Here is a 16,483-nt window from a genome sequence, read left to right as displayed (position 1 = left end):
GTTAAAATTCGATAAAGTTTTTAATAGATAAAGTCTTTAATCAGCGTATTTTTCATCTCTATTTTATCTATATATGCAGATAAAATGTAAAATGATAGAAAAATACGCCGATTTTAATTCTACTTTATCGACTTTATCTATTTAAATTTTACTTTTCAACTTTATTGACTTTTAAGTTTTATTGACTTTAACACTACTTTTAAAGGGATGAGGCCATTGGACCAATTGAAAGAAAGAGTGTGGATGTCATTTGATAATGATTGGTAGTAGCCGAACTCACAAGGTATTTATGTAATTATACCTAGAAAAGAGCATTAGAATTGACTTGGATGTGTTGTGGTCTTGGGGGGTAAACCTCTAGATGAAAAAACTGGAAAAGGAGGGAGGGGTAAAGCTAATTGGCCTAAGTTCTAGGGGGAGAGGGGGTAAAATTAGAAAACTATTAAAAGGGCAAAAGGTAATGAAGTTTTTTTATATGCATTGACAAAAAATATAACAGTTGACTTAGATAAAGGGGGGGTTAAAGCTAGAAAACTGTAAAGATAATTTGGATAACAGATGAAACAACTAAATCACTATCTTGGAGAATTCTTTAGTGGTGAGTTTGTTGCTGCTTGTATACATCGTCGATGTCAGAATTGGTAGTTGGGGTTTAGGCCCTCCAATGAAAGAAGAAGACATAGAATCACATTCTGTTGTAGACTTTGAGTTATTGGAAGAAAGGTTTACGTCTTTGGGACCATTTCACGATGACCTGTGTATGACCGCATATTTGTGAATTTTTTTATCTTCATATGCATTGTCATCAAGTTCAGCGTTTTTTTTTAAAAAAACGCGTTTAAAACCCGAGATATTGACAAGGCGTCTGGTTCCAGTTTAAAACCCGGTTTTTTCAAACAAACCCGTTTTAAACGTGTTTTCAACTTAAAAAACGTTTAAAACCCGAGATTTTGAAAATCTCCCGTTTAATTTTTTTTTTAATTTTATTTTATTTTTAATCTAAAAGAAAACACGAAGAAGAAAAAGGGGTTTTGGAGTTTACCTTTTTGAAGAGTGGGCGTTAGATTAACTTATTGAGACAGTTTTATTTTGTTTTGGACTATTAATAATTAATTATAAATTTTAAAGTTATTAACTTATTTGTAGAACTTGATTATGCCATTATAGTTGGTAATTAGTAGTATCTTATTTAGAGTCGTGTTTTGGTACTGAATCTAAAACTTCTAGTATTTGGATGAGTAATGATAATTTGATACTTTCATGTATTTGAATTTTCTTTCATTTGTATTATTTTTATTTTATGTGTCAATTATTTTTTCCACTCTTATAAAAACATTTCTTTTATCTATTATATTCTTTTCATCGGTTTTACCGTTTTTTTATAAAATTATATGTTTTAAACCCGTTTTTTATGCCCCGCTTCTTTTCTATTTTTTTTTTTTTTTTTTTTTTGTTTTTTTTTTTTTTTTTTTTTTTTTTTTTTTTTTTTTTCCTGAGACGTTCCGTTTAAAACATGAACTAAGTTTTTTTCAAATACGTAATGTTCATATGTAGTATCACCAATATTGAGTGGATCACCACTTAAGAGACTGTACAAATTAGCCAATTTTAAAGTAACAATTTTGAACGCAGAGGATGTGGCTGAAGTAGCATTTTAATTGGGTAGCGATGTGTCTTGGTACGTAAGTGAGCTAAATCTTATTTATTATTGTGGTAACAGCCCCATGCACTCCTGCATTTAGCCAAGGGTCCTCTATTGGGCACTCGTCAAATTGGAATGGGCAACCCAAAAAAAATAAAATAATAATAATAATAATATATATATATATATATATATAGGGGAGGGATAGAGGCACATTCTTATGTGCACATTATAGCCACATTGTAAATTAATTCAAGCAAAATCATGGACTTAAAAGTTGAATTAAGGGCTGATTTTTTGTAGATATCATCTCCCCACCATAGCGAACATGCTCACAAAAATTTAGCTCATTCAAAGAAGTCTAACATTAGAACATGCTTACAAAACTTTTAGACCGTTAGATGAAAAGTTAAAAAATAAACACAAATGAACACTAATTTTTACATGGTTAGACATATCCAAATATTATGATTTTTTGTGAGAATGATCTTCATGGTGGGGAGATCATCTCCACAAAAAACTAGGCCTTAATTCATTTGTATGTCAAAAATGTGTCTATAATGTGGCTATATATACTAGAAATTAACCCGTGGCTACGCCACTCGAGTCATAATGTTATTCATTTTTTTATTAATTAAATTAAAAGCTGCAAAAGAAACACAAAAATCTAATAACTATTATTTACAAAATTAATATTGAGTGCTTATGGAGGATGTATGCTACTTAGATTGTTTTGGATTAGGATGACCTTTGTTATATAAACATATGCATCAAATTCATTCATTTATCAGAAAATTTAAGAAGTCATTATCCTATCAAATATTGTATTTTTTTTATCAAAAAATATCCAAAAAACAAATTCCTCCATCTAGCAAGAAATAAACATCAAAGCTCAAAAGTTACGAAATACACATTCTCTCAAACTAAAGCAGGACTTCAGGATACACGATATTAGTTGTGTGGTTTGAAGAATCAGAAGGGAGGATGACACTGATTCATTTTGAAGAAGTGCATCTTGATAACGCCACATATAGTTGACCATGGCTAAACACCTGGTTCCGAATAATTTCACAGTATCCGAACCCGAACTCGAACCTGAACCGATCCCTGCCCTGCCCTAATCGGGATATACATTATTTAACAAGTCATGAAGATTGCTACAATTTTGAATCTCTGGCGGCAATTGAACACTTTCTTCTGGTTTCATTCCAACCTGAAAATTTCAAATGAGAGCATATGAGATGAGTGATTGTGTATAATTTAAAATGGTCAGCAAAAAGCATATTTTTTTCAAGAAATTAAGTAATACCTCCATCAAGAATTTGGAGAACAACACGTTCTCTAGCAAGTCATTGTCTAATATCATATTTTGCACCAAAGATAAAACATTGACGTGTTTCCAGAGCAAAAACCTTCTCAGTGATGCACCTACAATATCCTCACGTTCACCTTATGGTACATAATCCGTAGAATTTGTCTGAAGTCACCGCCTAGAACAACAGTGATTCCACCAAATGGTCTTTCATTGTTACAAACATCTCAGAGTAACGGTCGACTGCTTCAATACAAAACCTATGCTGCATCGAGACTTCATCCCAAATTATCGGTTTGTTTCTTTAAACAACCGCTTGGAGCGAATTCTTTTTGAAGCCGCACATAGAGTTCTCCAACACATCAAAAGAAATAGAAAAAGTTGAATGAGTTGTTCTACCACTATCTAATAAAAGCGACGCAATACCAGATGAGGCAACTGCAATCACAATATGTCCTAGATGACGACATTTAGCTGCAATCGTATTATACACGTACAAATGTCTTTCCTCTACCTGCAGCTCCATTTAAGAAGAAAATTCCCCCTGCATTTTGCATGACTGAATCAACCATGGTATCAAACGCATGACGTTGCTCATTGTTAAGACGATCAATGTTACGGTTGATTTGTCTATCTTGTAAATCAAACTGGAGTTGGCGTTGCTCCCAAATTAGTCTATTTCCAATCCCTTTGTTCCATTTTTTGAGTGGTCGTGGCATCGGGGGAAAGTCTTCTAGAGTTTTGTTTTTAGATTCTATGAGGAACTGCTCTAATAGATGCAACCCGTAATCTGTCACCTGCAGAAAAATTGTGTATTAATAATATAATATAGGATACATGAACGAGGCATTAATATAATATCTGTCACTTGTTCTTTTGATGGATTAAAAATGTTGAAGATAGTTCGTAATTTGTGCACCAGGTTGTAGTTTGTAATTGAGTTACTTGAGTTACAATTGTAGCAAAATAAAATCGTGAAGGGCTCCCCTTGCCTCACCGTTAGAGGGTATCCCGAGCGTTAACTCATTCTATCCTCTATTCTAGGTCTCTCTTTCTCCTGTAGTGTTATAGACAGCTAGGATATATTAGAATAGATTCTATCTCTCAAGCTTAGGGGTAGATCAAGACAAATAGGAATGAATTAGATGGAGCCATCTTTTTCCTCCTCCTGTATGGTTAGAGCACTACTCTTGGATCCATCCTGAGAGATCAATCCAAAGGTGGGATAACTATATACTTTACCGAGGTTAAGTCCCCTTTTATATGTCCTTTTTCATAGTCCTTTTGGTTGTATCAAAATCTTAATATAAGAACTTGTTACCAGGCACTATTGATAAATAAAGATACGGAACCTGTCCTTTTTTATTTTTTATCTATCTCTTCCTTCCCTTGAGAACTCAACTGCCTACTCCAGCGTCCTACCTTCCTCAACCCAAAGACCACCTCCCATGTATGTACTATGTCTTTTCCACTTTTTTTACAAGGGCGTTCACATTTAAGAATAGGATCTAATCAATCCCAAATTGTATAGATTCCTTCTCACTAAACTTCCCAAAGATAACAACATGGCTCCACCAACCCCTGCTGATTGTGTATCATTCTCTTTACTGCAAACTGTCAATGGCTCCTTGACAATTAGATTGTTTAGTCCGATTCTGTCTCACTCCCTCAATTGTCTTGGCATCCAAAGCATTACCAGCTGCATCTGTTACATAAAACACATTTAGAGCCATATCGCTGCTTGTCGTTGATATTTATGCTCTTGTAACATTCAATCCATTCTCATCATGAAATGTTCAAGTTACATCTGCTAACAATCCTTGTTGATTGATCCCTGTGATGACAAAATAAATCGTATAAGAATAACAACAACGCACACTTAATGCTTTAAAAATACAGAAGAAGTAAGTCCACACCTTTGCTTCAACTATATTACATTGCAAGTAAGCTAGAACCGCGAATACCTCAGAAAGTAGTCCAGGTCTATCATTGCCAGTTAATTCTAACGCGGTTAGACCCGTGAATCCATAAGTTCTAATTGAATTATAAGTGCCCAAAGACTGCAATAAAGAAAACAAAACCCATGTTTATTTTACAGAAAGGAAAAAATAAATAAGGAAAACTACATACAATAAATGTGATAGGGCTTTGATATTTCTTAGCGAATATTTTTTATAGTAAGTATATAGGACTCAATTTGGTGGTATTTAATAGGACTCAGGACTCTATTTGGTTTTTTTGTGTTTTTATTGTAAAGTAGGATTTTTTTTTCCGGAGTCTTAGAAGAAAAAGAATTGTCTACCGTAGGATCTTCCAAAACTGTTTTCTCCACAGCCGCTTGATATACCAACATAAAAAAGACCAAGCTGTTTTATTATATATATATATTACAAATTTACCATATTACAAGTTTGCCATCAAAGTCCAGACCCAACAACCAATCCAACCGGCCGGTCTCGCCATAATGAAACTCTCGAGTCATTTGAGTGTACACTCAAACAGTCTCGCCATGTCATTTGAGTATATACTCAAACAGTTTATCCATGTCGTTTGAGTGTACACTCAAACGATCTCGCCATGTAGTTTGAATGTACACTCAAACGACCTCATTATGTAGTTTGAGTGTACACTCAAGTGGTTTGCACGTGTCTTTTGAGACAAAACTCTTGGTTTTTAGCTAGACGATATGGCGGGATCGTTTGGGTAGTCTCCAGGACAACATGGCGGGGTCGTTTGGGGACTCTCTTGGGTGACATGGCTGAGTTGTTTTGACTTAAAAAATTCGGTTTGTTTGTCACGATGTTCATTTTAAAAATCAACTTCCACTTAATCAACCCAAACTCGAACTCAAACTCGAAACGACTTCATCAAACTTGGGAAAACTCAAACTCAAGTTTAATCAACCCAATATTCCACCCAAACTCCAAAAAAATATTAAGTTTGAAATCATCAAGTTTAATCAACCTAATATTCCACCCCAATCAAGTTTAATTAACCTAATCTTCTACCCAATCAAATTTAATCAACTTAATCAAGTTTAATCAACCCAACCAAATTTGAGTATATATTCAAATGGGACAAGACTCGAATTGGGTGAAGTCGCCAACTTCAATTCTCATTGTTGATTCACAACTCAACACTCGAAGTATGAACACAACAGAAAACTCAAAGTTTTTTTTTAGGTTCAATCTCAAGAAGAGATGATACCAGCTAAAAATGTTTGAAAAAAAATGGTAGCCGGTATGCGTTGAGGTGGGGAAAGGTGGTATTGGGCTATTGTTGTTGGACTTAGTTGTCGGGCTTGAGTCAGAAGCTACCTAATGCAATTTGATGAGTGACAGATTAAATCACCTTAGCGAAGTAGGTGTATGATGATGATGGGAAAATGGATAAGGGCAATAGAAGGTTGCACTAGGTCACCTTGATTTAATTAGAAGAGTGCAGGTCACCTTGATTTAATTAGAAGAGTGCTCGACACAAAACATGATTTTTCAGTCAATGACAAATTTATAATAATAATTTTTTTTTTGGGTCCATTCAACATAAAATGGTAAGTGCCCATAGCGGGTACTTTAATTATATTGCACTTTGCACACGTCCAATCCACAGCAAATCTGGTCACTACACAAGGAACTATCATGCTCTAAGCCTCTGATAGTCTGGCCAAATATAAGATTGGCCAAATGAGGAGTTGAGGTCTAGCGGTGGTGGAAAGTAATGCAAAAGTAAGATTCAAAATCTGAAAATCCTATAAATTAAACAATAGTTGGATTATAGATGTGAAGTGTGAACATTGTTGTGATTAAGTTTTATATTTTGGTTGGTTTCCTTCATAAAGAATTTCCCATCCAAACAAGTTCAAGCACTACCAGACCATACTAAAAAGTCTAAAACAAAGTAACAGATATCACTCATAAATCAAGACAATATGATGGCCACAAAAGTCTGGGAGCTCCTTCGCGGTCCTTCGTATCACTTGTCATGTATGGCTCTAGATCCTCCAGCAAGCTCTCTGGTCCAATCCCCGAAGTCCATGCAAATGCTTGAAGCCTTGAAGGGGTCAATGAGATAAAAGTAAGGAACACATTGTTGGGTGTGGTCTCTCACCATGTGATTGAATATCTTTACTGTCTGGTTGAGTTTATACTTTATACAAAGAGCGCACGCCCTTGGAATTGCTTTGGTTAGGCCCTGTTTGGTAGCCTGTATTGCCCAACCCATTCATGGGTTAGGGTGCACTATCCCGATTTTTATGTTTGGTTCCTATTTTTTGAGCCCAAACCTGTAGACCTTAAGCTACTAGTTGGTTGGCCCAACCACAAAAGTATGAATAACGGTATCCATTGGAAAAGGTTGGATTTCAATCTACATCATAATAAATAAGAAAAGGACCGACAAATAAAAAAAAAAATGAGAAAACACAGCCGCACACCACTTCAACAATTTATTCCCCCCCCACCACCATCTTCTCTCCACACCTTGTTTCTCTTACTTAAACAAAAAATAAAAGTGCAATATCTCAAAGCAAAACCCACCGCTTTTCATCACACAAAATCTCTATTTTCTCAAATTTGAACATCTCTACTCATATCATCTCTTGATTTCTCCAATTTTGAAGATACAAAATGAAACCCACTTGATTTTTGCGATTTCCAAATTGTTGCTACTAAAGAAGTTTATGTAATATTTCTTTGTAAATTTCTTTCAAGAAAATAGAAATATATATGTGGTTGTTTTGGTATATTAATTTGGGAGTTTGATTAACAATATGTTTTAAGATTACATTGTATTGGGTTTTCTATTTGAAGTTTTTCATGATTATTTTGTGTGTTTACGTGCAATAAGTTTTGAGGAAGAGTAGGCAAGAACCAAACAACTTGTGTTATTGATCATCTCCGACATGAACCACGAGAATTGGATACTCAAATTTGGCTAAGTACCACCTAGTACAAAGATAAGTTGTTCTTGCCAAACGAGCCTTAAGAGTGACCTACGACATCAGCGGTAGACATTAGTCTTAGGTGGATTTGTTCACAAAAGGGGGCCCTTTACCCATAATTCTGGTTTTTCGCAGATAAATCGAGATGATTAAGAATTTTGTTTTACACCGAAATTTCAGAATTCTATATATATGAAGTTAAGGTTTTTTACCCAATAAATATACAAGAGAGAAAACCAATTTTGAAAGCAACCAAAATTGAGAGAAAATCCTTGCCCAAAGAGATAAAATTTGTAAGGAGAGATTAGTGAAGAGAGATCTAGTAGGTTTGGAGAACTTTAGAAGAGTGATTGTAATCTTTCTTCGCACACTTATAAAAAGATTTGTTCTTGTAGAAGTAAGTATCATTGGCCGAACCACGTTACATCTTGTGTCTCATTGTGGCATGTTTTACTTTACATTGTTATTACTTGTTTGTGATAATTAATTCCATAGCTTAGGTTTGTAGTTGTTGGTTGTAGTAAAAATTTATATTTTTCGATTGGAGTTGAGAGTATTCATATTCAAGCTATCTTAGTGGAGATCGATTGGTATCGTTTTACTTCAACAAGTGGTATCAGAGCCGTGGTTAGATCAATCACAAATATTGTTATTCCAAATCATACTTGAAAGGTGTTTGACTAAATTTATTAGAGGAGGTTTGAGTTGAAATAGTTTGTTGAGATGGATCATTCTATAAACACTCACATGACTAGTATAAATAGAAGTAACTACACTATTTGAAAAGCTAAGATGTAAGACTTGTTTTATTGCAATGACTTGGCACAACCTATTGAGAATAGAAGAGTAAAACTGGATGCATTATCCGTAGCCGAGTAGAGCAAGTTTGATAGAAAAAACTATTTGGTACATTCAACAGTGGATTGACGATAGTGTATTCCACCATGTATCCTAAGAGACTACTGCTTTTAGCTTGTGGAAGACACTCGACGACTTCTATGAGAGAAAGTCTGCCGAAATAAAGTATTACTCATTAAGAAGTTTGCTAACTTGAAATACAAATAAAGTTCTTCAATGTCTGAGCATCTTAATGAAGTACAAAATATCATTAATAAGTTGCATTTAATGAAGATTCATATGGGTGACGAAGTTGAGGCTTTGTTACTATTGAACTCTCTACCCAATAGTTGAGAGACTTTGGCAGTTTCTCTTGGCGAAGCCGCTAAGGATGAAATCGTTTAAATGGAAATGATTACCGGTGCATTGTTTAATGAGGAGACAAGAAGGGGTTCATGAAGTAGCTCCTCTCACTTAGAGATTCTTGTTACAAAAAAGTGGGGGAGAGGCAGGAGTAGAAAATCACCTCATTCTAGAGATGATGACAGAAGAAAGTCTATGGGTGAATCTAGAACTCCTAAGAAAGAGAGATAATGTTAATATTATGCCACCAAGGGTCACTTCAGATATGAATATAGAACACTGAAGAGGGATGCGAAAAATAACTATGTACATAAAGACATGAGATAAATAAGAATGGAAGCACAAGCTGAGATACACTACTACAGAAAAGCTCATATACCACTGTTATTTACAGTGGTAAAAAGCCTTTAGCCATTGTTTTCATACCGTGGTAACAACCACCGTGACAAATACTTCTAACAAAACCGTGGGGAAAAGTATCTCTTATATACCACGGTTTTGAGTAAAACAGTGGTATTAGGATTTACAAACCGTGGTTAATAGTCCAAAAAGTTTGCTCTTATATTTACAAACCGTGGGAAATAGTGATGATATATACGACGGTTGGATACAAACCGTGGGTTATATAAACTGATTATACCTCGGTTCTTATCAAACCGTGGTGTATAGTCATTACAAACCGTGGGTTATATAAACTGCTTATACCTCGGTTCTTATCAAATCGTGGTTTATAGTCTTTATTTTTTTTAAATAAAAACCCCTAATTATTTGATTCTAATCATATTCATTCAACCTGCAACCTGCCCATTTTCACCATATATATCCACACTGGATTTAAAAACACATTGCTCAAATAAACAATTCATAGTGCAACACAAACAAAAGAAATAAATTTACACATCCAACACAAAGACATTGAATTGCTAAAAGAATTTTGAACTTTTTTGAGTCATCAATAATGAAAAAAACATCCAAATTTACTTGTTATATCAAAATAATAATGACCTAACTTGTTGCATCAATAAAAAAAGCAATCTATTTGTTCTATCTAAAATATCAAAAAAAATGGTGAGACCCAAGCACCACACCTTAACCTGGAAAGGGTCAAAACCTAGCTAAGACTTCGACGCTTGGCTCGAATGCTCCATTATCTTTGGATGAATCTAAGAATTTCAAGTCGAACAACATCAAGTTCCTCTTGTGTGTATGTCTCTTTGAGGGATAGATTTGTCATCCGCGATCAAAGATAAAAAAGTATATAATAACTAAATAATGAAGAGTAACACAAAATAGAGATAATAAACCAACTATGCGTAGGACCAAAGTCTAAAATACCCTAAAAAAATTATCTAAACAAGCTTCCATTATTTCCATCGTCATAAACTTCGTTACATAATACCCACTCTGTATCACCAGTTGGTAATGCGTGCCCTATATGTACCCGACAAGTAATATAATGAAAAATAATGCAACTACCCCCCCAATATGCAACCTTGCACTAGTACTTCGCAATAGTCTACTCCATCTCAAGGTTGAAATGTATAAAGAAATATATTGTCCTATTTGGACTAAAATACAATGTTTGTAGTGCTTGGCATGGGTCACTAATACCTTTATAAGGGGAACATGTATATGGGGAGAGAGAGAGAGAGCACTTCGTTTGCGCAACCATCTATCCCATTTAATAAGTCCAATTAAGATATACATACAAGTGAATTAGTGAACCTTAGTTTAAACGCAAATGCAGTACAACTGATTGTCCACATATACAAAACATGATCCCATCAAAGGTCATAACTGAAAAGTAAGAACGAAACAACTAAGGTGTAGTCGCTTATCAATCTTAAGGAGCTCTAAGTAACCATGCCCAATTACAAACCTCACCTTCAAGATTACATAATGGCCATATAGAATGTTTTTTTATGAAATTTCTCAAATATATATGCAAGAGAAAGGAAGACAAGTAATAAAAAAAAACAACACTTGTCAAATATGATGGGGAACTTATTTGTAAAGGCACTTGTAAATTGTGGAAGTGCTGAAAAATGAAAACACAAAGAAAATGAATATCTCCTTGGTACAAAAAAACTGAACTAGAAATACCACCATAAATCAGGGAACTAACACACTACCAATGACCAATCAGCTATGAGTTAAATACTTAAGCGACTGAAGTAGTTATAAGCTTCTAGCAAAGTCATGGTCTTTGATTGGGTAAGAATTATGAGCAACACTAGGACATGTATATATAAACTAACCTTTATGATGTAGGTTATCCAACACCTGACAACTAAAAGAGTATGCTCCAGTGAGTTGAACTTGAGCCACCTGAAAAACATACCAACCCAATGCAACATTAGTTTAAACAAAATAAAGTAAATAGGTCACCAAAATAGAAGTAAACAATAATTTACCATAACCATTTTGTCCACATCCAAATGTTCACGAACAACCAACAAAGCTGCCGACAAAAGAAATTAAAATATAAACGTATTCCTAAACAATATAAATCAACCAAAGTTATTAGTCCTAAGTGAGCAAGGTTTGTTACAAACTGTAATGTCCCGGTTTTTCAGACAATTGAATATTCAGGTAAAAGAGCTTAATCTGAATATTCAACAATCTAATAAACCAAGACGTGAGCGGGTTTGATTCACACAAGTCCAAACTATAACTAAAATATAAAACCCCCTCTGAACATCGCGTTCTAAAAAAAAATAAAAAAAAATAAAAATTCGGTGAGTCTCCTCTCAGATTTCTAACCTTTCATAAATCTACAACCTGTCCTAACCTGAAAATTAAATAATACACTTCCATTTATTATATTAAAACCTCAACCATAAACCCAACTACTAAAGATATTGATTCGTGGCACCGGCTACTTAACCATCTCGACAAATGCCAGTTAAATCAAGTAGTCAGGCGCTGCCAAACAAATCTCATACCCCAGATCGGTCTTTCCCAATTGACGCTAATCCATGTCATACTTTATAACTAATTGATGCATCCTAATATGGATTCATTATTAAAGACAATAAAGAAATACTAAATTATTACAAAACAACTTAAATGAATAAATTTATAAACAAGAAAGAGCTGAAAGAACCGCCTTTAGCCAATCCGAAAGTCGCTTCACGTTAAATTGTTCTTAATTTACCCGTCGCCTTTTCTTGTCTTATGGGAGCACTGTGAAGATACTCCAACGCCAGCGTTGGATAATGAATCAATATATAATAATCCACTTAAAATGAAATTGAAACAAAAGATGAGGTTAACACATACCTTTAGCTGCTTAATACCACTTACCGTTTCCTTATTAAATCCTCGTAAGTGCATTGATTAACATACTCTCAAGAAAAACATTAGCCTTCAATATAATTCATACTCACAAGATTTTTATCATGCTTAACACGTAGGCAAATGAATTGTACTAGAATTAACTAGAAATAAAATAACTTGAACAACCGATTTTCTTACTACAAGGGGTGAGGGTTTTCCTTTGGAAGCGGCTGAGCCGGGTGGCTGCCTACGTACCCATTTAGGGATCAAGCCAATCGTAGTTCTCCTATTCGGGTAAGGATCTATGGGGATGGATTAAGCCGTTTCCAATGAGGAAGGCAGTATAGGTTCCTCACTCTCGTTCTAACCATGTAACATCCCCTCACCGATTCTCAACTTTGAATCGGTATTCTACCTAGTATGTCACTTCACTTCTACTTATTCGAGATTTTAACTCGTGTAGTCGTGTACAACCAATCATCTATAAATAACTAACTCTCTGCCTGTCCGTCTAGCCATTTAAACCTATGGTCTCTTCTTTTTTCGCTAAAATCTTAAGCCTATGGTCTCAATAGGCTAGGATTATGAGAATCAGGTGAATCATATACTATCAATAAAACTGAATAAATATCCTTGCTTTCAAAGTTTAGAAACCATTAAGACACAAGCTTTTGAGACTCTTTTACCAACTCCTTATCCTACCCACCCCCTTTTCTTTCTTTTCCCCAGAGAACCAAACCCAAGATACAAATTAAAGTCATACAAGCCTACTAAAATAGAATAGGAACCAAACCAACATATGCACCTTCAGTAAGGAGAGATGAAATAAAATATGGAGGCAAACCTAGATTGGAAAAGTAAGTGGCGCCCCTTCTTTAGGCTTGCATCTATCTATATCACTACACATGCATGTGATTAGATTTGCAAATAAAGGGATTGAAATCCAAAACCTAATACTCACTAAAGATACAAAAAATTAAGTCGAAGTTATAGGATTGCAATTAAAAGCTTCTCAACCATAAAGTTCTCTTGGACCGCCTACCATATATGGAATATAAAGTATCATGGCAAGATGATATCATCACATATATGGCACACTAGTTCGAGAAAAAAATTAACCATGTCTAAGTTCATACTTACAACTAACTATTTGAAATATAGTAGGAACATCAAAACTAAACAAGTAGAGTAATGGGGCTGTCAAAGACTGCCACAAATAGTCCATTTAATTTACGATAAATCTTCAATTTTGAGCATTCGGTTCACCCTTCTGAATATGTATTGGTGTACATGATGTAGCAGTCCACAAAACCCCAATTGACCCACAAAACCACATAATAGCTCATTAATTGTACATGTCAAGGACCTCCCTTTGCCATCTTATGTAACCGAAAACATTTCAGACTTTATAATGTATATAAATCCACTCTTTCACAATGAAATATGAAACCCATAACATATATGACACATATACAGTTCCTAAGTATAAGTGACAATATATAATACCTCCAAAGAGTTGAAACAACCGGAGGAAATCCTCAAAACCCCAATACCAAAGAAACGAAAATTGACAACTAAGACGATAACAAAATCATCATACACATACATATGAATTGTGCATACTACACCCTACACAACGAGAAATCCAACACCTTTATAATAGGTAATTTTTGTCAAGATTGTTTCTTCAACACTTTAAAAAGAGAAGAACTAGCCAATCACAAGACATTTATATTAAACCCTTATTAATGCGTGCCTTCAAAGAACAAAAAAAGTAGGTCAAGGCAATTGAGGTGCATCTTCTTAGAAAACACAGATTGACAAGAACCTGTTATACAGTACAAAAAACAAAGCTTAAGACTAAGGTATTTGTACATGGAGTTAATAATGGATACTACTCTATATAAGCAGCATTACGAATGGTGTCGAAAAAATAAAATAAAAAGGGCTTGCGGTTGAACAATCACACCCCTCGCTTAAACCATCCCTAAGGCAACTAATAAATCATTCCATCATTTAAAGATAAAAAATCCGTGCAACAGAGCATGAAATTAAATAAACCCACAAGCCAAAACACACACACACTTTCGTAAGCAAGCAAGACTATTCTTCAAAGTCTCGCATTTCTTCATTCAATAATTCTGATTCAAACGATGTTCATCTCTTCAAAATGGTGAAGGACTTGATGAGCTAGTTTAGCAAAGACTAATGTTAATGGAAAAAAGAGACAATGGCTTCATTTCTTCTCGGTTAATTATCTTTTTCCACCCACTAACAACCATTTACACAAATTATCACAATAAGATCATCGCCAGATCATATTTAGAGTTGTGATCAATAAAAACAAACTTGAATCATGCAAAATGTAGAAACATACCTCAATGTTTAACCAATCTGAACCAACCATCATATCACTAAGCTAGTTACCCTCTCGACACAAGCTGCAGCAGTATTAGCCATACTTATCCCCCTCTCTTTCCTTCACCAATATTACTTCCCATAAACCAATGATCATAATTATGAATTAGTCAAAAGGGTAGATCTTTATACTAAAACATAAGCTAGTACGCACTACTAATCAATTAATCTGTCAAATTTGTCTCAAAATCCAATAATTCAATAATTTGAAAGACACCCAAGTCACTGTTCAAATAAAAGCATAAAAAACTCAACCAAATCTATTGAATTGAAAGTCCCAACATGTAAACATGATGATAGAATAAAAACAATTGCAAGTTTGGGTTTCGGTGGTTTTTATTAGTTGTTGTATTATATTTTGATCTGAAGAAACGAAAGAGAAAGATTTTGGACATTTTGAGGATGAGCAACTTCTATTGTTCTTTTTTTTTTCAACAAAAAAGTCTAAAGTTTTTACCCTAACATTGAAAATCTAAAAACTAACCATTTTTGGAGAAGAGAGGTTGACAGAGGGTTGGCCGAAAGGATAAACTGAGAGTGGCGGAGGGAAAACTAGCATAGAAAGAGAAAGAGAGGTGAGGAACCATTTTTCCGTTACTCCAAAAAGTAAATTTTGGTGGGGGACTTGGAAAGATGTAGAGTCTATTCCAATGGAAGTTGCAGGGAAAAAGAGCGAGGGCAACGCTTTAGTCAAAACATAAGATTTTATCGCCACGGTCCATAACTTTAGTCAAAACATAAGCCATTGTTTTATATAAATAGTGGGATATCGCTTGTAGTGCCGTGGTATATGGGAATATGGCAGATTAGATGCCACGGTTTTCACAAACCAGTGGCATAAACTACTATAAAAAATGTTAAACTAATTTCTACCGTGGTAAATAGATATTGGCCACTGTTTTTACAAAAATAGTGGTATACACATTCTAACCTACCGTGGTATATGTGCATTTTTGTAGTAGTGATACTATTGCAGTAGTAGACGATGATCTAGTAGGAATTGTGTCAGATTGTGTTGAGTGTTGTGTTAGTACCTCATGTCAGGATACAGAGTGTATGATAGATATCGGAGCATCCTACCACGTCACACCGCACATGAGTTTCTTCACTACCTACAAATGTGGTGAGGTGAAGATGGGTAACAGTGGAGTCTCAAAGATTACATGTACTGGTGATGTTCATATAGAAACTAATGCTGGCTACACATTGACACTCAAAGATGTAAGACATGTCTCTGACATTTGACTAAGCCTAATTTATGTTGGAAAGTTAGATGATGATGGTTTACGAGCTTGTTTGGTAATAAGGTATGGAAATTAAACAAATGTTCCTTTGTGGTAGCCAAATGAAAGAAGAGTTATTTGCTTTACAAGACACAAGCTAGTTTGTGTAAAACAGAATTAAATGCGGCACAAAAAGAAGCTTGCACCGAACTATGTCATAAGAGATTGTGTCATATGGGAGAGAAAAATATGGAAGTTCTTGCCAAGCAAAAAGCTTTGCCAAACATCAAAGGTACGCATTTAAATAGATGTACTCATTGTTTAGTTAGAAAACAACATAGAGTGTCTTTCCAATGATTCCCTTCAATTCTCACCGAAATGGAGAATGTCATTGAGCTAGTACACTCAGATTTATGTGGTCCCATGAAAGTGAGGTCCCACGGGAGCTTTATACTTCTTGACTTTCATTA

The 16,483-nt window shown here is 34.7% G+C and overlaps 1 long non-coding RNA gene across 1 annotated transcript; it reads right to left on the bottom strand.

Moving 5' to 3' along the window:
* Positions 1-11,099: 11,099 nt before the first annotated feature.
* Positions 11,100-11,826, bottom strand: LOC147519628 (uncharacterized). The gene is made up of 3 exons (XR_015214265.1): positions 11,508-11,826; positions 11,352-11,421; positions 11,100-11,131 (listed from the first exon to the last, which is right to left on the bottom strand). It is a non-coding gene; the product is annotated as an uncharacterized LOC147519628 (long non-coding RNA).
* Positions 11,827-16,483: the final 4,657 nt, after the last annotated feature.

Source organism: Coptis chinensis, chromosome 2 (genome assembly GCF_015680905.1).
Source record: "Coptis chinensis isolate HL-2020 chromosome 2, ASM1568090v1, whole genome shotgun sequence".
NCBI classification, from domain to species: domain Eukaryota; kingdom Viridiplantae; phylum Streptophyta; class Magnoliopsida; order Ranunculales; family Ranunculaceae; genus Coptis; species Coptis chinensis.
Note: the sequence above shows the minus strand (reverse complement) of the source record. Positions and strands in the feature narration are given on the sequence as shown.